Source organism: Rutidosis leptorrhynchoides, chromosome 1 (genome assembly GCF_046630445.1).
Source record: "Rutidosis leptorrhynchoides isolate AG116_Rl617_1_P2 chromosome 1, CSIRO_AGI_Rlap_v1, whole genome shotgun sequence".
NCBI lineage: Eukaryota > Viridiplantae > Streptophyta > Magnoliopsida > Asterales > Asteraceae > Rutidosis > Rutidosis leptorrhynchoides.
In genome coordinates, this window is record NC_092333.1 from 550,744,794 (window position 1) to 550,767,655 (window position 22,862).

Sequence of the window (22,862 nt, forward strand, 5' to 3'; positions counted from 1 at the left end):
TCTTCCAAAAAAATTATGTCAGGATTATTTTGCACGCCTCTTCTTTTCAAATTAGGGTTCAAATCTTATTTTCATCTGTTTTTTCATCTCCATCAAAAGCTTCTATTCATCTTCTTCTTCATCTAATTGAAAATTGCAATCTTTATCACGCTTCTTTTCTCCATATTTTGAAATTAGAACGAATTCCAATTCATCGATTTTGAATTTTCACGATATCTTTCCATCTTTTCAGGTTTTCATCTCCCTAAAAGCACGAGATTTGTACCAAAGAACATCTATAACTAAATTTGAGATTCAGTCCATCACAATCTTCAGTTTCCTCTGTCATTATATCCATTTCAATTTTCTCATCTTCGTCGGAAATTATCGATCTTACCAGTTTTGTAATTCGCATGCAATTTTTAGGGTTCTTTTGATTTTTGCTTAACAAGGTTATTATCCGTACTTCAAATTCTTTGTATTTGTATGGAAATATTTTTCTCCTTTTATTTTACAGACATTTTATAATGGTTTAAAGTTGGATTATTATAATGTTAATGTTGCATTCTTTTAAACCGTTTTTTATTTTGTATTTGAATTGGAACAAGAACATGATAATAACGAAGGAGTTAGTTTGTTTGAATATGTGTAAGCTATTTTTTTTTGTTTAATATGCATATTAGGTGTTTGATGGAATGCGTGAATGAATACTAGAACTTATCAGCCCATAGTAAACTTGCAATGGCTTAAGCTTACCGCTATAATTAATAGATTAGAAAGAAATTGAAGTAAGAAGGTACTTACAAGAGCTTGATTTAAACATGAGATTATATTCTTTTGTCTTAGTCCTTCATTGCTTAAAGTGTTCTATGGAAACATTTTGATCAAGAAAAGTACATTTGTTGCTGATTATATGATGCCTAGATTGAATAAGCATGTCATGTTAAAGCTGACTTATACATTCATTTTGTTTTAGTCTATCTATCTTTATTTGGTGTAGGTCTTTGCAAACTATAAGAGATTGTGGTTTTGGTAAGTTTTCTACCAGAATATCATGATGAGAATGCTTAGGAAGGGGCTTTTGTATTTTGGCTTAAGGTATGGAATCTTGCGATAATTTACTTATATTTTGATTATAATTTTTCGTAACATTTAGCTTAAGTTTGAATCTTAAAAAAATGATTTCGTATATTTATTGATTTTGTCTACATGTTAAGGTTTTTGTTTGTTTGAAATAGGTTTTAGATCTTAGTTGGTTCTCTTGAATTGTTGATTTGATGGAGCTTTAACGAGTTCTGTTGTCCATCCGCTGTCCATTACCCCCATGTTTCAAAATCTCAGGCATATATCTTCTTCTTATACATTCATGTACTGAGTTGGTTATTTTTTTAGTTTTGTTGCGTTTTCTAAAATCTTTAGCTTAGTAGAGAAGGTTTGTCATTACTATTACTATATAAAGTAATGCATAGTAAATTTGGGTTACTCTATGGTGATTCATATTTGGTCTATTTTTATACTCCATAATATATGTATTGAACGAAGAAATTAGACCGATTTAGCCTTTCATTAGATTTAGTCTTCATAAATGAGACTAATTAGTTGATACATAATAAATCTTTTAGCCAAAGAACTTATATGTTTCTAAGATGACCAAACATAAATTTCTTTCAAGCCAACATGATTATGAAAACATGTACATAATTGTCTGAACTTTTGTGCCTCTATATCCGTTTGGTTAAAACCATTGGTATTTAGCTTGGTAAAGTTATGGATCGGCATTGGATTTGATTTGGATCAATGATAATTTATGTTATTCTATAACTGTTTTTGTTACCAATGGGATTTTTCAGTCATGTTAAGTTGCTGTTTCATAGGGTTGTCATAATGGGATCTTTGCATGGAGATGAGACTTGGGAAGATTATTCAAGCAAAGTCAATTTTGGCACCAGTTTACTCAATTAAGTAAGGCCATTCTTTGATCTTCCCCATTTTATATGTAAACGGAACTGAAGTGTAGGTGTTCTTTAGATGTAAAAACAAGTACGTGTTCTTTAATAGTACTCCGCATAAGACATGATGGCTTGGTTGGTTTAAGGTATAAAGTAATATAATCTTTGAATCTGTATAAGTTTTGGTCTCTAAAGTAAGACATGTTAAAAACACTTTTTTTGGTAGATTCAAAGCCATTATAATGACACTTTGGTACCTCGAGGTTTCTTTCTATCGCAATTTGCAAACAAATGCATAGGGATTGTAGTTTAGATAAACATGCTCTAAAAGGAGTACTTTTTATGGTTAGAGAACAAAGGATTTAAGAACATATAGTTCTTAGTGCCACTGAGAATTGGTTGGTTGACTGTTAACATGTTTAGGTTTATTACCCGAAGATAGAACTTTTTCTTAATAAGTTTTACGTTAAAAATTTATACTGTATCATCAAAAGAAAAAAAAGATTTAGGAAATTGTGTGAATAAGAAGTATAATTTTGTTACTTTTGACAAGTTAAACCCATTTGGCATGTTTTCAAATTTAGTTAGAAGCACTTGGGCCAAAGTTGTTACCTTTAGAATGCATGGCCCCTATTGAGTGTCTAATAACCTTCGTATGAGGTAGGAGGTGATGAAGTTTTGTTATAGTATGCTAGTGTTCTTGATATTGAAGATTTTCAGTTTCCACTTCGTATATGAACTAGTTTTCGAACCCTCGCTTCGCGCCGATGGTTAAGTTTTCAATGTATTTTATTGCGTTTAGTTTGTAAAATTATTTCGTGGCTAATGATGATGTCGTTTGAAATGCTCCGTTCATATCGATTATAAACGTTACATAATAATTGATTTCATTGCGAGGTATTTGACTCTATATGATACATTTTACAAACATTGCATTCGTTTTTAAAAGACAAACTTTCATTTCATCGAAAGTTGACAGGCATTGATAGTGCTCCAAATGAACATATATTTAGTAGCAATATCCTTCCAATATGTAAAGTTTTTAGTTGCAATTGTTCTATTTTTATGTAATATTCGTTTAAATAAATAAGTGCGAAGACAAAAGGCGAAAACGACGATTTGAAGACGCAAACGTCCAAAAAGCTCAAATGTACAAGATACAATTCAAGTGGTTCAAATTATTGATGAGAAACGTCTAAAAATTACAAGAGTACAAGCCGTGAAACGCAAAGTACAAGATATCTACGCGTACGAAAGGACGTTCGAAAAACCGGAACCGGGACATAAACCGGGCGTAAATGCGCGACGCAACGGACCTAAAATTACAAGTCAACTATGCACAAGAATAAAATATAATATATAAATAATTATATAAATTATTTATATATTATATATATATAATAAATATGTCGACAAAACTAGGATCCAAAATTTGGTGAGCTGGAATCCGAAGCTCCGCACTCGCAGAGCAGTCAGTTTCAAAATCTGCCTATAAAAGGCCATGCATTCTGCTGAGTTTTACACCCCATTTCTATCTATCTATCTCAGTTTATATTTATATTTATATTTTATAATTATAATTTTAATTTTAAGTTAATAATAATAAGGTTATTGTAAGAATGTTTTACGGGTTTTAAAGTTGGAACTCTGTCCGTGTAACGCTACGCGATTAATAATCATTGTAAGCTATGTTCTTCCTTTTTAAATTAATGTCTCGTAACTAAGTTATTATTATGCTTATTTGAGCCGAAGTAATCGTGATGTTAGACTAAATATTAAGACGGTGTTATTAGATTTTGTACCATAATTAAGGTTTGGACAAAAGACCGACACTTGTAGACATTGGACTATTGACTATTAATAGATAGGGGGTATTGTCTAATCGAATGACAACTCATTAGAATCTGTCGAACCTATCTTCAAATTAGTTAATCTAATAATTATTAAAATGATTATGTATGTTCTATTTAGTGACGTTTATACGACATCTTTTACGATCATTTAATTAATTATTCGGGTTGGGTAATTGATTATTCATTCTGATCAAGTGGGTAAATTAATATCCATATCTCATTAAAACATGGGTGGATTACATACAAGGATAATTGGTGTAATTGTTAACAAAGTATTAAAACCTTGAATTACACGAAGTCGATAACCTGGTGTAATTATTAACAAAGTATTAAGACCTTGTTACAGTTCAAGTCCCTAATTAGTTGGAATATTTGACTTCGGAAATAAGATTAATTTGACGAGCATTTTATAATTATGACCGATGGACTATTATGGACAAAAACTAGATAGGTATCAAATAAACCAGGACAGAGGACAATTAACCCGGGTAACAATTAATTAAAATCAAAGTGTCAAACATCATGATTACGGAAGTTTAAATAAGCATAATACTTTTATTTCATATTTCATCGTAACTTTATTTACTGTCATTTTAATTACTGCAATTTACTTTATCGCAATTTAAATTCTGTCATTTATTTTATCGTCATTTATCTTTACGCTTTATAAAATCGACAAACCGGTCATTAAACGGTAAAACCCCCTTTTTATAATAATAATAATACTACCTATATATAATTATATATATTTATATAAATATAGTTGTATAAAAATATAGTACGTTTTAATTAGCTCCCTGTAGAACGAACCGGACTTACTAAAAACTACACTACTCTACGATTAGGTACACTGCCTATAAGTGTTGTAGCAAGGTTTAGGTATATCCATCCGTAAATTAATTAAAACTTGTATCATATTTCGTAAGTATTTCGTAGTAAAAATAATAGTATTTCGTATACGCTGTTGCATACATCAAGTTTTTGGCGCCGCTGCCGGGGACGCCGAAGCAAAACGCTATATTTTTGTAAAAATATATTATTTCGTATTTCGTAAAAATATTTTGTATTTATAATAAGTGTTAAAAACATTAAAAAGAAAAATAATAATATATATATCTATTTAAGTGTTCAAGTAAAAAAAAAGAAAATATATTTTTATATAATTTATATACAGTATAAAAGTATTTTTTTTTAGTTCTTAAAAACATAAGTTTACTTTAATAAATATTACTTATATTAATTTTGTAAAGATTATAAAGTAAAAAAAAACTGGACCTGCGTAATTTGGGCCTGCAGCTCGTTTGAATCTGCATCCTCCGCACTCGCGGAGTTTTTGGGCAGCAGACCTCCGCACTCGCGGAGCTGCCTGACACGCCTGAACCTCAGACTGCATTAATTACGTTTTAGGGTTTAATTTAATTATTATTTTTATTAATTAATCTAATTAGGGTTTATATTTAATATTAATTAGTTTTAGTTTATTTAAGTTTGTATTTTAAGTTTTAATTAGTTTTATAATTATAAAATTAATACTTTTATAAAATAATAATATAAAAATAAATTTTTTTTACTTTTTATATATTTTTATAAATTGTATATTTTAATCGTTTAATTTGTAATTTGTATTTTTATCGTTCGTAATTAGTTTTAAGATTAGTTTTTGCCGTAGTTATTTTTATTTCTAGATTTTTAGGCTTTGCCGTAAATTCCCTTAAGTGCTTTTTCTTTAGATTAAGATTTAGGAGCTTTAGAATTTTACGACGTCGCTTATCGTTTTAGTATTTAATAAAATTTAGTGCCTAATTAAGATATTGCCGTTTTGGATATAGAATTTCTTTTAAGTTTTAATACCTTTAGACGCAACTTTTAATATTTAGTTTTTAGAATTTTAAGTTTCGACGCACTACTTTCTTATTTTATTTTTCAATTTTTTATTTTTCGACGTTTTTCGACGCTACTCTTTTTCTTTCTTATTTCTCACCGCTCTAGTTTTTAGGACTTAGAATTTTCTCTATTTCTTCTCTAATAATTCAAAACAAAAAATTATTTTAAGCGGTTAAATTGATAGACATCCAAATTTTCTGGTTCGTAGTAATAGTTGGATTTGTTAGTGGCGAGTTGTGGGCTTCCGATTTAAAGGGTCCTGGCTACCTGCTGCATCTATTGGCTATTCGAAACGTGAGCAAAATCAGAAAAGTCTATTAATTTGATAACTTATATAATTTTTATTTTTATAACTAATAGGATATTTAGTGAATGCACCGAGCAAAACGTTCACCACCTTTCATACGTTCACCACCTGTAACTCGATCAAGACATCTAGCCAATATTGTTGCCGTTGATTTTTCTTTAGAATCGTCATCCAGTCAACCAAGTACTCCAATTCAAATTTTCGATAATCCATTTTTTGAACCCGACCTCACAATTGAGAATTCGGAGGATATTCAGGGACAATTCAGAGATCCTGAACCATTAATCTTTCCTCCGGAACCACCAATCATTCAAACAGAGATTGTCGAGGAACAAACCATTAAATCAGAATCCTCTAGTGATTCAAATTCAACAAATTCAATCATGGAAAATTTGGAACCTCTAAGTATGGAAGACCGAATGAGAGCCACACGCACGGGCCAAGGTCACGCCATTATTAAGCCAGACATTAATGTGCCAGATTATGAAATCAAAGGACAAATCCTACACATGGTAACTAATCAATGCCAATATAGTGGTATGCCAAAAGAAGATCCAAATGAACATCTTCGAACCTTTAATAGGATCTGTACTCTATTCAAAATCAGAGAAGTTGAGGATGAACAGATCTATCTCATGTTGTTTCCCTAGACTTTAAAGGGAGAAGCCAAAGATTGGTTAGAATCATTACCTGAAGGGGCGATTGATAATGAGATGTCTTAGTTGAAAATTTTCTTAAACAATTTTTTCCGGCATCTAATGCCGTGAGACTTCAAGGAGAAATTGTTACGTTCACACAAAAGCCAAATGAAACTCTATATGAGGCGTGGACAAGATTTGGAAAATTGTTGAGAGGATGTCCTCAACACGGTTTAGATACTTATCAAATAGTAAAAATATTCTACCAAGGATGCGACGTTGCTACACGAAAAGACATCGACATAGCAGCTGGTGGTTCTATTATGAAGAAAACCGCAACCGAAGCTCACAAAATTATTGATAACACAGCCTCTCACTCACATGAGTGGCACCAAGAAAAAGATATCTTTCATTCTTCTAAAGCGGCTAGAGCCGATTCTAGCCATGACTTTGATTCCATTTCCGCAAAAATATATGCTTTCGAAAGACGAATGGAAAAGATGACTAAAGATATTCACGCAATACGAATCAGTTGTGAGCAATGCAGTGGACCACACTTAACGAAAGATTGTCACATTGAGCAAACAATGGAACAACGTGAGAATGTTTCCTACATGAACCAAAGGCCGGGAAATAATTATCAAAATAATTATCAACCGCCAAGGCCAAACTTCAATCGAAATCAAAACATTCTTTACAATCCAAATGGACCCAACAATTGAAATGTCCCGTTCTTATTGATTAAAAACGTTCCATATTAATTGATTTCGTTGCGAGGTTTTAACCTCTATATGAGACGTTTTTCAAAGACTGCATTCATTTTTAAAACAAACCATAACCTTTATTTCATAAATAAAGGTTTAAAAAGCTTTACGTAGATTATCAAATAATGATAATCTAAAATATCCTGTTTACACACGACCATTACATAATGGTTTACAATACAAATATGTTACATCGAAATCAGTTTCTTGAATGCAGTTTTTACACAATATCATACAAACATGGACTCCAAATCTTGTCCTTATTTTAGTATGCAACAGCGGAAGCTCTTAATATTCACCTGAGAATAAACATGCTTTAAACGTCAACAAAAATGTTGGTGAGTTATAGGTTTAACCTATATATATCAAATCGTAACAATAGACCACAAGATTTCATATTTCAATACACATCCCATACATAGAGATAAAAATAATTCATATGGTGAACACCTGGTAACCGACAATAACACGATGCATATATAAGAATATCCCCATCATTCCGGGACACCCTTCGGATATGATATAAATTTCGAAGTACTAAAGCATCCGGTACTTTGGATGGGGTTTGTTAGGCCCAATAGATCTATCTTTAGGATTCGCGTCAATTAGGGTGTCTGTTCCCTAATTCTTAGATTACCAGACTTAATAAAAAGGGGCATATTCGATTTCGATAATTCAACCATAGAATGTAGTTTCACGTACTTGTGTCTATTTTGTAAATCATTTATAAAACCTGCATGTATTCTCATCCCAAAAATATTAGATTTTAAAAGTGGGACTATAACTCACTTTCACAGATTTTTACTTCGTCGGGAAGTAAGACTTGGCCACTGGTTGATTCACGAACCTATAACAATATATACATATATATCAAAGTATGTTCAAAATATATTTACAACACTTTTAATATATTTTGATGTTTTAAGTTTATTAAGTCAGCTGTCCTCGTTAGTAACCTACAACTAGTTGTCCACAGTTAGATGTACAGAAATAAATCGATAAATATTATCTTGAATCAATCCACGACCCAGTGTATACGTATCTTAGTATTGATCACAACTCAAACTATATATATTTTGGAATCAACCTCAACCCTGTATAGCTAACTCCAACATTCACATATAGAGTGTCTATGGTTGTTCCGAAATATATATAGATGTGTCGACATGATAGGTCGAAACATTGTATACGTGTCTATGGTATCTCAAGATTACATAATATACAATACAAGTTGATTAAGTTATGGTTGGAATAGATTTGTTACCAATTTTCACGTAGCTAAAATGAGAAAAATTATCCAATCTTGTTTTACCCATAACTTCTTCATTTTAAATCCGTTTTGAGTGAATCAAATTGCTATGGTTTCATATTGAACTCTATTTTTTGAATCTATACAGAAAAGTATAGGTTTATAGTCGGAAAAATAAGTTACAAGTCGTTTTTGTAAAGGTAGTCATTTCAGTCGAAAGAACGACGTCTAGATGACCATTTTAGAAAACATACTTCCACTTTGAGTTTAATCATAATTTTTAGATATAGTTTCATGTTCATAATAAAAATCATTTTCTCAGAATAACAACTTTAAAATCAAAGTTTATCATAGTTTTTAATTAACTAACCCAAAACAGCCCGCGGTGTTACTACGACGGCGTAAATCCGGTTTTACGGTGTTTTTCGTGTTTCCAGGTTTTAAATCATTAAGTTAGCATATCATATAGATATAGAACATGTGTTTAGTTGATTTTAAAAGTCAAGTTAGAAGGATTAACTTTTGTTTGCGAACAAGTTTAGAATTAACTAAACTATGTTCTAGTGATTACAAGTTTAAACCTTCGAATAAGATAGCTTTATATGTATGAATCGAATGATGTTATGAACATCATTACTACCTTAAGTTCCTTGGATAAACCTACTGTAAAAGAGAAAAATGGATCTAGCTTCAATGGATCCTTGGATGGCTCGAAGTTCTTGAAGCAGAATCATGACACGAAAACAAGTTCAAGTAAGATCATCACTTGAAATAAGATTGTTATAGTTATAGAAATTGAACCAAAGTTTGAATATGATTATTACCTTGTATTAGAATGATAACCTACTGTAAGAAACAAAGATTTCTTGAGGTTGGATGATCACCTTACAAGATTGGAAGTGAGCTAGCAAACTTGAAAGTATTCTTGATTTTATGAAACTAGAACTTTTGGAATTTATGAAGAACACTTAGAACTTGAAGATAGAACTTGAGAGAGATCAATTAGATGAAGAAAATTGAAGAATGAAAGTGTTTGTAGGTGTTTTTGGTCGTTGGTGTATGGATTAGATATAAAGGATATGTAATTTTGTTTTCATGTAAATAAGTCATGAATGATTACTCATATTTTTGTAATTTTATGAGATATTTCTTGCTAGTTGCCAAATGATGGTTCCCACATGTGTTAGGTGACTCACATGGGCTGCTAAGAGCTGATCATTGGAGTGTATATACCAATAGTACATACATCTAAAAGCTGTGTATTGTACGAGTACGAATACGGGTGCATACGAGTAGAATTGTTGATGAAACTGAACGAGGATGTAATTGTAAGCATTTTTGTTAAGTAGAAGTATTTTGATAAGTGTATTGAAGTCTTTCAAAAGTGTATAAATACATATTAAAACACTACATGTATATACATTTTAACTGAGTCGTTAAGTCATCGTTAGTCGTTACATGTAAATGTTGTTTTGAAACCTTTAGGTTAACAATCTTGTTAAATGTTGTTAACCCAATGTTTATAATATCAAAAGAGATTTTAAATTATTATATTATCATGATATTATGATGTACGAATATCTCTTAATATGATATATATACATTAAATGTCGTTACAACGATAATCGTTACATATATGTCTCGTTTCAAAATCATTAAGTTAGTAGTCTTGTTTTTACATATGTAGTTCATTGTTAATATACTTAATGATATGTTTAATTATCATAATATAATGTTAACTATATATATAACCATATATATGTCATCATATAGTTTTTACAAGTTTTAACGTTCGTGAATCACCGGTCAACTTGGGTGGTCAATTGTCTATATGAAACCTATTTCAATTAATCAAGTCTTAACAAGTCTGATTGCTTACCATGTTGGAAACATTTAATCATGTAAATAACAATCTCAATTAATATATATAAACATGGAAAAGTTCGGGTCACTACAGTACCTACCCGTTAAATAAATTTCGTCCCGAAATTTTAAGCTGTTGAAGGTGTTGACGAATCTTCTGGAAATAGATGCGGGTATTTCTTCTTCATCTGATCTTCACGCTCCCAAGTGAACTCGGGTCCTCTACGAGCATTCCATCGAACCTTAACAATTGGTATCTTGTTTTGCTTAAGTCTTTTAACCTCACGATCCATTATTTCGACGGGTTCTTCGATGAATTGAAGTTTTTCGTTGATTTGGATTTCATCTAACGGAATAGTGAGATCTTCTTTAGCAAAACATTTCTTCAAATTCGAGACGTGGAAAGTGTTATGTACAGCCGCGAGTTGTTGAGGTAACTCAAGTCGGTAAGCTACTGGTCCGACACGATCAATAATCTTGAATGGTCCAATATACCTTGGATTTAATTTCCCTCGTTTACCAAATCGAACAACGCCTTTCCAAGGTGCAACTTTAAGCATGACCATCTCTCCAATTTCAAATTCTATATCTTTTCTTTTAATGTCAGCGTAGCTCTTTTGTCGACTTTGGGCGGTTTTCAACCGTTGTTGAATTTGGATGATCTTCTCGGTAGTTTCTTGTATAATCTCCGGACCCGTAATCTGTCTATCCCCCACTTCACTCCAACAAATCGGAGACCTGCACTTTCTACCATAAAGTGCTTCAAACGGCGCCATCTCAATGCTTGAATGGTAGCTGTTGTTGTAGGAAAATTCTGCTAACGGTAGATGTCGATCCCAACTGTTTCCGAAATCAATAACACATGCTCGTAGCATGTCTTCAAGCGTTTGTATCGTCCTTTCACTCTGCCCATCAGTTTGTGGATGATAGGCAGTACTCATGTCTAGACGAGTTCCTAATGCTTGCTGTAATGTCTGCCAGAATCTTGAAATAAATCTACCATCCCTATCAGAGATAATAGAGATTGGTATTCCATGTCTGGAGACGACTTCCTTCAAATACAGTCGTGCTAACTTCTCCATCTTGTCATCTTCTCTTATTGGCAGGAAGTGTGCTGATTTGGTGAGACGATCAACTATTACCCAAATAGTATCAAAACCACTTGCAGTCCTTGGCAATTTAGTGATGAAATCCATGGTAATGTTTTCCCATTTCCATTCCGGGATTTCGGGTTGTTGAAGTAGACCTGATGGTTTCTGATGCTCAGCTTTGACCTTAGAACACGTCAAACATTCTCCTACGTATTTAGCAACATCGGCTTTCATACCCGGCCACCAAAAATGTTTCTTGAGATCCTTGTACATCTTCCCCGTTCCAGGATGTATTGAGTATCTGGTTTTATGAGCTTCTCTAAGTACCATTTCTCTCATATCTCCAAATTTTGGTACCCAAATCCTTTCAGCCCTATACCGGGTTCCGTCTTCCCGAATATTAAGATGCTTCTCCGATCCTTTGGGTATTTCATCCTTTAAATTTCCCTCTTTTAAAACTCCTTGTTGCGCCTCCTTTATTTGAGTAGTAAGGTTATTATGAATCATTATATTCATAGATTTTACTCGAATGGGTTCTCTGTCCTTCCTGCTCAAGGCATCGGCTACCACATTTGCCTTCCCCGGGTGGTAACGAATCTCAAAGTCGTAATCATTCAATAATTCAATCCACCTACGCTGCCTCATATTCAGTTGTTTCTGATTAAATATGTGTTGAAGACTTTTATGGTCGGTATATATAATACTTTTGACCCCATATAAGTAGTGCCTCCAAGTCTTTAATGCAAAAACAACCGCGCCTAATTCCAAATCATGCGTCGTATAATTTTGTTCGTGAATCTTCAATTGTCTAGACGCATAAGCAATCACCTTCGTTCGTTGCATTAATACACAACCGAGACCTTGCTTTGATGCGTCACAATAAATCACAAAATCATCATTCCCTTCAGGCAATGACAATATAGGTGCCGTAGTTAGCTTTTTCTTCAATAACTGAAACGCTTTCTCTTGTTCATCATTCCATTCAAATTTCTTCCCTTTATGCGTTAATGCAGTCAAGGGTTTTGCTATTCTGGAAAAGTCTTGGATGAACCTTCTGTAGTAACCAGCTAGTCCTAAAAACTGGCGTATGTGTTTCGGAGTTTTCGGGGTTTCCCACTTTTCAACAGTTTCTATCTTTGCCGGATCCACCTTAATACCTTCTTTGTTCACTATGTGACCGAGGAATTGAACTTCTTCCAACCAAAATGCACACTTTGAAAACTTAGCGTACAATTCTTCCTTCCTCAATACTTCTAACACCTTTCTCAAATGTTCACCGTGTTCTTGGTCATTCTTTGAGTAAATAAGTATGTCATCAATGAAAACAATGACAAACTTGTCAAGGTATGGTCCACACACTCGGTTCATAAGGTCCATGAACATAGCTGGTGCATTAGTTAAACCAAACGGCATGACCATAAACTCGTAATGACCGTAACGTGTTCTGAAAGCAGTCTTTGGAATATCATCTTCTTTCACCCGCATTTGATGATACCCGGAACGTAAGTCAATCTTTGAATAAACAGACGAGCCTTGTAGTTGATCAAATAAGTCATCGATTCTCGGTAGTGGGTAGCGGTTCTTGATGGTAAGTTTGTTCAACTCTCGGTAGTCGATACACAACCTGAATGTACCATCTTTCTTCTTGACAAACAAAACAGGAGCTCCCCACGGTGATGTGCTTGGTCGAATGAAACCACGCTCTAAAAGTTCTTGTAATTGGCTTTGCAGTTCTTTCATCTCGCTGGGTGCGAGTCTGTAAGGAGCACGAGCTATTGGTGCAGCTCCTGGTACAAGATCTATTTGAAATTCAACGGATCGATGTGGGGGTAATCCCGGTAATTCTTTCGGAAATACATCGGGAAATTCTTTTGCAATGGGAACATCATTGATGCTCTTTTCTTTAGTTTGTACTTTCTCGACGTGTGCTAGAACAGCATAGCAACCTTTTCTTATTAGTTTTTGTGCCTTCAAATTACTAATAAGATGTAGCTTCGTGTTGCCCTTTTCTCCGTACACCATTAAGGGTTTTCCTTTTTCTCGTATAATGCGAATTGCATTTTTGTAACAAACGATCTCTGCTTTCACTTCTTTCAACCAGTCCATACCGATTATCACATCAAAACTCCCTAACTCTACTGGTATCAAATCAATCTTAAATGTTTCGCTAACCAGTTTAATTTCTCGATTCCGACATATATTATCTGCTGAAATTAATTTACCATTTGCTAATTCGAGTAAAAATTTACTATCCAAAGGCGTCAATGGACAACTTAATTTAGCACAAAAATCTCTACTCATATAGCTTCTATCCGCACCCGAATCAAATAAAACGTAAGCAGATTTATTGTCAATAAGAAACGTACCCGTAACAAGCTTCGGGTCTTCTTGTGCCTCTGCCGCATTAATATTGAAAACTCTTCCGCGGCCTTGTCCATTCGTGTTCTCCTGGTTCGGGCAATTTCTAATAATGTGGCCCGGTTTTCCACATTTATAACAAACTACATTGGCATAACTTGCTCCGACACTACTTGCTCCGCCATTACTCGTTCCGACACCATTTGTTCCTTTCGTTCTATTAACCCCTGGTCCGTAGACCTCACACTTCGCCGCGCTATGACCATTTCTTTTACACTTGTTGCAAAATTTGGTGCAGAACCCCGAGTGATTCTTTTCACACCTTTGGCATAGCTGCTTCTGATTGTTGTTGTTGTTGCGGTTATTATTGTTGTTGGGATGATTGTTGTAGTTGCTGCTGTTGTTGTTGTTGTTGTTGTTGTTGTTGTTGGGCCGTTTGTTGTAGTTGCGATTGATGTTGCGATTGTTGGGATAATTGTTGCGATTATTGTTGTAATTGCTGTTGTTGTTGTATTGGTGATTCTTATCACCGTTTTCCTCCCACTTTCTTTTGACTTGCTTCACATTGGCCTCTTCAGCAGTCTGGTCTTTAATTCTTTCTTCAATTTGGTTCACGAGTTTGTGAGCCATTCTACATGCCTGTTGTATGGAGGCGGGCTCGTGTGAACTTATATCTTCTTGGATTCTTTCCGGTAATCCTTTCACAAACGCGTCGATCTTCTCTTCCTCATCTTCGAACGCTCCCGGACACAATAGGCACAATTCTGTGAATCGTCTTTCGTACGTGGTAATATCAAATCCTTGGGTTCGTAACCCTCTAAGTTCTGTCTTGAGCTTATTGACCTCGGTTCTGGGACGGTACTTCTCGTTCATCAAGTGCTTGAATGCTGACCACGGTAGTGCGTACGCATCGTCTTGTCCCACCTGCTCTAGATAGGTATTCCACCATGTTAACGCAGAACCTGTGAAGGTATGCGTAGCATACTTCACTTTGTCCTCTTCAGTACACTTACTTATGGCAAACACCGATTCGACCTTCTCGGTCCACCGTTTCAATCCGATCGGTCCTTCGGTTCCATCAAATTCCAAAGGTTTGCAGGCAGTGAATTCTTTGTAGGTGCATCCTACACGATTTCCTGTACTGCTAGATCCAAGGTTATTGTTGGTATGTAGCGCAGCCTGTACTGCGGCTATGTTTGAAGCTAGAAAAGTACGGAATTCCTCTTCATTCATATTCACGGTGTGTCGAGTAGTCGGTGCCATTTCCTTCAAAATTGTCAAATGGAACAAGTTAATCATACAGAATATTAAGAGTAGTTAATAGTATTTCGTAGCATAATATGAACTCATTTATAAAAGCTTTTTCTTCATATTAGCGTTTTATAAGTTTAAATTCGGGTAGTACCTACCCGTTAAGTTCATACTTAGTAGCTAATATACAATTCAACTACTACAATTCTATATGAAAAACTGATTATAATAATATTTCGCGTTCAAACTTTTATACAATATTTTACAAACTTACAATACCGCTTATTTTACATAAAGCATGAAATATAGCACACAATAACTTTGATACAAGATAGTTGTGAAGATAATTCTAGCTAGTACACAAGTCGTTCAGCAAAGGCAATAAAGACACGTAATTCATACGTCCAGAAACAAGTCATGCATTCTGGTTTTACTAGGACTACTTCCCATCCTTGGTCTTGTGCAACATAACCGTTATGGCCGTTGATAAGACAGCGTGTTGTAACGTCGTCAAAGGGACGAGGGTTACGTAATGTCCAACAGTCCCGTAATAATCTAAAAACCTCATTTCTTACCCCAATTACCGACTCCGTCACTTGTGGAAACGTTTTGTTTAATAGTTGTAGTCCGATGTTCTTGTTCTCACTTTGGTGAGAAGCGAACATTACTAATCCGTAAGCATAACATGCTTCTTTATGTTGCATGTTAGCCGCTTTTTCTAAATCACGAAGTCCAATATTCGGATATATTGAGTCAAAATAATTTCTTAACCCGTTGCGTAAAATAGCATTTGGGTTCCCCGCAATATATGCGTCAAAGTAAACACATCGTAACTTATGGGTTTCCCAATGTGATATCCCCCATCTTTCAAACGAAAGTCTCTTATAAACCAAGACATTCTTGGAACGTTCTTCGAATGTCTTACAAACTGATCTCGCCTTAAATAGTTGTGCCGAGGAATTCTGGCCGACTCTAGACAAGATTTCATCAATCATGTCTCCGGGTAGGTCTCTTAAAATATTGGGTTGTCTATCCATTTTGTGTTTTTAAACTGTAAAATAGACAAGAGTTAGATTCATAAAAAAAATACTTATTAATACAAGCAATTTTTACATATATCATAAAGCATAAGAACACTATATTACATATATTACACCACACGAATACAACTATCTTATTCCGACTCGCTCGTTTCTTCTTCTTCAGTTTTGGTTCGTTTTGCCAAGTTTCTAGGGATATATGATGTTCCCCTAATACGAGCCGTCGTTGTCCACATTGGTTTAGAAAAACCTGGTGGTTTAGAGGTTCCCGGGTCATTGTTACAACTTAAGGACTTCGGGCGTTGACGATACATATAAAGTTCATCGGGGTTGGAATTAGATTTCTCTATTTTTATGCCCTTTCCCTTATTATTTTCTTTTGCCTTTTTAAATTCAGTTGGGGTAATTTCTATAACATCATCGGAATTCTCGTCGGAATCCGATTCATCGGAGAATTCGTAATCCTCCCAATATTTTGCTTCCTTGGCGGAAACACCATTGACCATAATTAACCTTGGTCGGTTGGTTGAGGATTTTCTTTTACTTAACCGTTTTATTATTTCCCCCACCGGTTCTATTTCTTCATCCGGTTCCGATTCTTCTTCCGGTTCCGATTCTTCTTCCGGTTCCGACTCTTCTTCCGGTTCCTCTTCGGGAACTTGTGAATCAGTCCACGAATCATTCCAATTTACATTTGACTCTTCATTATTATTAGGTGAGTCAATGGGACTTGTTCTAGAGGTAGACATCTATCACATAATATCAAACACGTTAAGAGATTAATATATCACATAATATTCATATGTTAAAAATATATAGTTTCCAACAAAAATGTTAAGCAATCATTTTTAAAGAAAACACGGTCGAAGTCCAGACTCACTAATGCATCCTAACAAACTCGATAAGACACACTAATGCAAATTTTCTGGTTCTCTAAGACCAACGCTCGGATACCAACTGAAATGTCCCGTTCTTATTGATTAAAAACGTTCCATATTAATTGATTTCGTTGCGAGGTTTTAACCTCTATATGAGACGTTTTTCAAAGACTGCATTCATTTTTAAAACAAACCATAACCTTTATTTCATAAATAAAGGTTTAAAAAGCTTTACGTAGATTATCAAATAATGATAATCTAAAATATCCTGTTTACACACGACCATTACATAATGGTTTACAATACAAATATGTTACATCGAAATCAGTTTCTTGAATGCAGTTTTTACACAATATCATACAAACATGGACTCCAAATCTTGTCCTTATTTTAGAATGCAACAGCGGAAGCTCTTAATATTCACCTGAGAATAAACATGCTTTAAACGTCAACAAAAATGTTGGTGAGTTATAGGTTTAACCTATATATATCAAATCGTAACAATAGACCACAAGATTTCATATTTCAATACACATCTCATACATAGAGATAAAAATCATTCATATGGTGAACACCTGGTAACCGACAATAACACGATGCATATATAAGAATATCCCCATCATTCCGGGACACCCTTCGGATATGATATAAATTTCGAAGTACTAAAGCATCCGGTACTTTGGATGGGGTTTGTTAGACCCAATAGATCTATCTTTAGGATTCGCGTCAATTAGGGTGTCTGTTCCCTAATTCTTAGATTACCAGACTTAATAAAAAGGGGCATATTCGATTTCGATAATTCAACCATAGAATGTAGTTTCACGTACTTGTGTCTATTTTGTAAATCATTTATAAAACCTGCATGTATTCTCATCCCAAAAATATTAGATTTTAAAAGTGGGACTATAACTCACTTTCACAGATTTTTACTTCGTCGGGAAGTAAGACTTGGCCACTGGTTGATTCACGAACCTATAACAATATATACATATATATCAAAGTATGTTCAAAATATATTTACAACACTTTTAATATATTTTGATGTTTTAAGTTTATTAAGTCAGCTGTCCTCGTTAGTAACCTACAACTAGTTGTCCACAGTTAGATGTACAGAAATAAATCGATAAATATTATCTTGAATCAATCCACGACCCAGTGTATACGTATCTCAGTATTGATCACAACTCAAACTATATATATTTTGGAATCAACCTCAACCCTGTATAGCTAACTCCAACATTCACATATAGAGTGTCTATGGTTGTTCCGAAATATATATAGATGTGTCGACATGATAGGTCGAAACATTGTATACGTGTCTATGGTATCTCAAGATTACATAATATACAATACAAGTTGATTAAGTTATGGTTGGAATAGATTTGTTACCAATTTTCACGTAGCTAAAATGAGAAAAATTATCCAATCTTGTTTTACCCATAACTTCTTCATTTTAAATCCGTTTTGAGTGAATCAAATTGCTATGGTTTCATATTGAACTCTATTTTTTGAATCTAAACAGAAAAGTATAGGTTTATAGTCGGAAAAATAAGTTACAAGTCGTTTTTGTAAAGGTAGTCATTTCAGTCGAAAGAACGACGTCTAGATGACCATTTTAGAAAACATACTTCCACTTTGAGTTTAATCATAATTTTTGGATATAGTTTCATGTTCATAATAAAAATCATTTTCTCAGAATAACAACTTTAAAATCAAAGTTTATCATAGTTTTTAATTAACTAACCCAAAACAGCCCGCGGTGTTACTACGACGGCGTAAATCCGGTTTTACGGTGTTTTTCGTGTTTCCAGGTTTTAAATCATTAAGTTAGCATATCATATAGATATAGAACATGTGTTTAGTTGATTTTAAAAGTCAAGTTAGAAGGATTAACTTTTGTTTGCGAACAAGTTTAGAATTAACTAAACTATGTTCTAGTGATTACAAGTTTAAACCTTCGAATAAGATAGCTTTATATGTATGAATCGAATGATGTTATGAACATCATTACTACCTTAAGTTCCTTGGATAAACCTACTGGAAAAGAGAAAAATGGATCTAGCTTCAATGGATCCTTGGATGGCTCGAAGTTCTTGAAGCAGAATCATGACACGAAAACAAGTTCAAGTAAGATCATCACTTGAAATAAGATTGTTATAGTTATAGAAATTGAACCAAAGTTTGAATATGATTATTACCTTGTATTAGAATGATAACCTACTGTAAGAAACAAAGATTTCTTGAGGTTGGATGATCACCTTACAAGATTGGAAGTGAGCTAGCAAACTTGAAAGTATTCTTGATTTTATGAAACTAGAACTTTTGGAATTTATGAAGAACACTTAGAACTTGAAGATAGAACTTGAGAGAGATCAATTAGATGAAGAAAATTGAAGAATGAAAGTGTTTGTAGGTGTTTTTGGTCGTTGGTGTATGGATTAGATATAAAGGATATGTAATTTTGTTTTCATGTAAATAAGTCATGAATGATTACTCATATTTTTGTAATTTTATGAGATATTTCTTGCTAGTTGCCAAATGATGGTTCCCACATGTGTTAGGTGACTCACATGGGCTGCTAAGAGCTGATCATTGGAGTGTATATACCAATAGTACATACATCTAAAAGCTGTGTATTGTACGAGTACGAATACGGGTGCATACGAGTAGAATTGTTGATGAAACTGAACGAGGATGTAATTGTAAGCATTTTTGTTAAGTAGAAGTATTTTGATAAGTGTATTGAAGTCTTTCAAAAGTGTATAAATACATATTAAAACACTACATGTATATACATTTTAACTGAGTCGTTAAGTCATCGTTAGTCGTTACATGTAAATGTTGTTTTGAAACCTTTAGGTTAACAATCTTGTTAAATGTTGTTAACCCAATGTTTATAATATCAAAAGAGATTTTAAATTATTATATTATCATGATATTATGATGTACGAATATCTCTTAATATGATATATATACATTAAATGTCGTTACAACGATAATCGTTACATATATGTCTCGTTTCAAAATCATTAAGTTAGTAGTCTTGTTTTTACATATGTAGTTCATTGTTAATATACTTAATGATATGTTTAATTATCATAATATAATGTTAACTATATATATAACCATATATATGTCATCATATAGTTTTTACAAGTTTTAACGTTCGTGAATCACCGGTCAACTTGGGTGGTCAATTGTCTATATGAAACCTATTTCAATTAATCAAGTCTTAACAAGTCTGATTGCTTACCATGTTGGAAACATTTAATCATGTAAATAACAATCTCAATTAATATATATAAACATGGAAAAGTTCGGGTCACTACAACAATAACTCGTACAACCAACAAGGTCTGAATAACCAACCAACTCAAAACAACACTTTCAATCAACAAAGACCTGGCTTGTATAAACCACCACAACAAACCGAAGAGAAAAAGTCAAATCTAGAAGAAATGATGGCAAAGCTAATGGAATCTCAAACACAATTTATTACATCTCAAACCCAAACAAATGAGAGGTTTGATCAGTCATTAAGAACTCAACAAGCTTCCATTTTGAATCTAGAAAAACACGTAGGTACTCTTGCTAACATGATGAGTGAGAGGGAACAAGGAAAGCTACCGAGTGATACTAAAGTAAATCCTCGGAATGAGAATGTTAATATGGTATCAATGAATTCTGAAAAACCAGCATCAGAAGATGGGAAGGTTTTAGATGTGAGTAACAATGAAGAAGTTACAACACCACCACCACCCGAGTATGTAAAGCCAGTGGTGGCACCATATAGACCACCCATCCCGTTTCCAAGAAAAGGAGTTGAGTATGAGCAAGTAATAGGTAATAAAGTTTGTGATTCCTCTGGAAAGAAGAAGAAGAATAAGAAAGTACAAGAAACAAAAACCGTAAAGATAAACCCGGTGAAGACAGTTCCACCAAAACCTCCACCCAGGTTGGGTGATCCAGGTGAATTTATTGTTCCTTGTCTACTTAGTGATTGTGTCATGTATGATGCACTAGCAGATTTAGGTGCGAGTATAAGTGTTATGCCTCTTTCATTATATAAGAGATTAGGAGTAGGTGAGTTAAGTCCAACAGAAATGAGTGTTCGACTCTTTGATCAAACATTAAGCACCCAGTTGGAATTGCTGACAACCTACCCGTTCAAGTAGGTAATTTAACCTTTCTAGTAGAATTTATTGTTATTGACATAGAAGAGGACTCAAACGTTCCTCTAATTTTAGGTCGACCATTCTTAGCGTCCACCGGGGCGTTATTTGATATAAGAGAGGGTAGAATGACACTTAGTAATAATGAAAAATCGATCAACTTTGTGAGTCGAAAGTCTAAATCTCCACCAACCAAAATCGTTGAACTAACAAAAACGATTGATGAGAAGCATATTGTTTTACCAACTCCAACGGTAGTGCTTAACAATAATAAAATGCCTAAGTGTGGGGAAGATGAAGCAACACCTAATGATGACCTGATAACAAAGAACCCCGTTGTTGGTACGAAATTAAATGATCCCGTTATTAATAGTTCAATGAAGAAACTTATTAAACGGATTCGCGATGCTAGAACCAAGGGGAACTTTAAGTTATGTAACCGGTTAGTATCCAATCTATCGCCTAAAGAAAAGAAAAAACTAGTTGAATTTGTGGAAATTACACAGGAATCCGACCAATGGCTAAAAGCAAAAGTCACAGAAATGCAAGTTGATTATGGTCCAAGAGAAATTGACAATGAAGTTAATTACAATTTCGACACCACAGATACCTAAGTGTGGGGAGATTCAAATGTTCTAAGAAATAATGCTGTCTAGGGTTAGTTGTTCTGTTCTCGTGTAGTTCCGAGAATGGAATCCGATTGGTCTTTTCCACTAGCAGACACTAAAGAACTAGTTTTCTCCCCCTATTCTGAATTTTTTTTTTGTTGTTTTGTAGGTTTTGTATGAAATTAATATGCTTTTTAAAATAAAATTTTTTTTTTTGTGTGAATTTAAAAATAAAAATTTACTTTATTTCATTAAGTTTAAAAAAAAATGATTTCTAAAATTCATCGTAAGTTGAAGACTAGGTCATGGAACCGAAATTGCTTTAACCGAAATTCATCATTCTTTTTAATTTTATTGATCTAAAGTATACCAAAAAAAATAAAAAAATCCAAAAATCTTTGCTTTTAAAACAATCGCTTTAAAAACGAAAAATTTTAAATTTTGTCGAGGGACGGACTAGGTAAACATACCGAAACTACCTAAAGTAAAAGGAAACAAAATTTTAAAAATTATTCATTTAAATTGTTTTAATAAATAAAGGTTTTATATAAAAAAAATATATATTATATATATGTTTGTAGTTTATCTTATGTACAAAACAGGGTAAAACAGCGCACTTTCAAAGACTGACATTAAGTTCAGCAAAAGCTACTAATTTTGACGACAAGATGTAAAAATATCAAATGTGAAATAAAATAATATGTTTGCAAACTCGGTATTTTTAATCACTTTTCTACAATAATCACCCTCATGAATTTATAATTATAGTCTGATTTCATGCAATTGAGGGCATTGCATGATCTCAAGTGTGGGGAAGGGTTATAAATTCTCTCGGGTTTATACTTAGTTTAATTGCCAAATTTTGTGAAAATTTGAAAAAATTTCAACTAAATGAATTCAAAATCGTGTTTATACATATTTATGAACGATAAAACTAGGTGTTAATGCCGAAATTATTGTTATCAATAAACTAAAAAG

At 33.5% G+C, this 22,862-nt stretch overlaps 1 long non-coding RNA gene across 3 annotated transcripts in view; it reads left to right on the forward strand.

Annotated features, from left to right (window-relative positions):
• The window catches only part of LOC139879338 (uncharacterized), a 44,926-nt gene continuing 22,064 nt past the window's right edge, over positions 1 to 22,862 (forward strand). Inside the window, exons 1-4 of one of the 3 annotated variants that reach the window (XR_011770194.1) lie at positions 1 to 56; positions 233 to 431; positions 980 to 1,077; positions 1,854 to 1,941. This is a non-coding gene — a long non-coding RNA (uncharacterized lncRNA). Of the gene's footprint in view, positions 432 to 979; positions 1,078 to 1,217; positions 1,321 to 1,853; positions 1,942 to 22,862 lie in introns of all 3 variants that reach the window. The other 2 variants (XR_011770200.1, XR_011770188.1) reach the window with 2 other exon arrangements.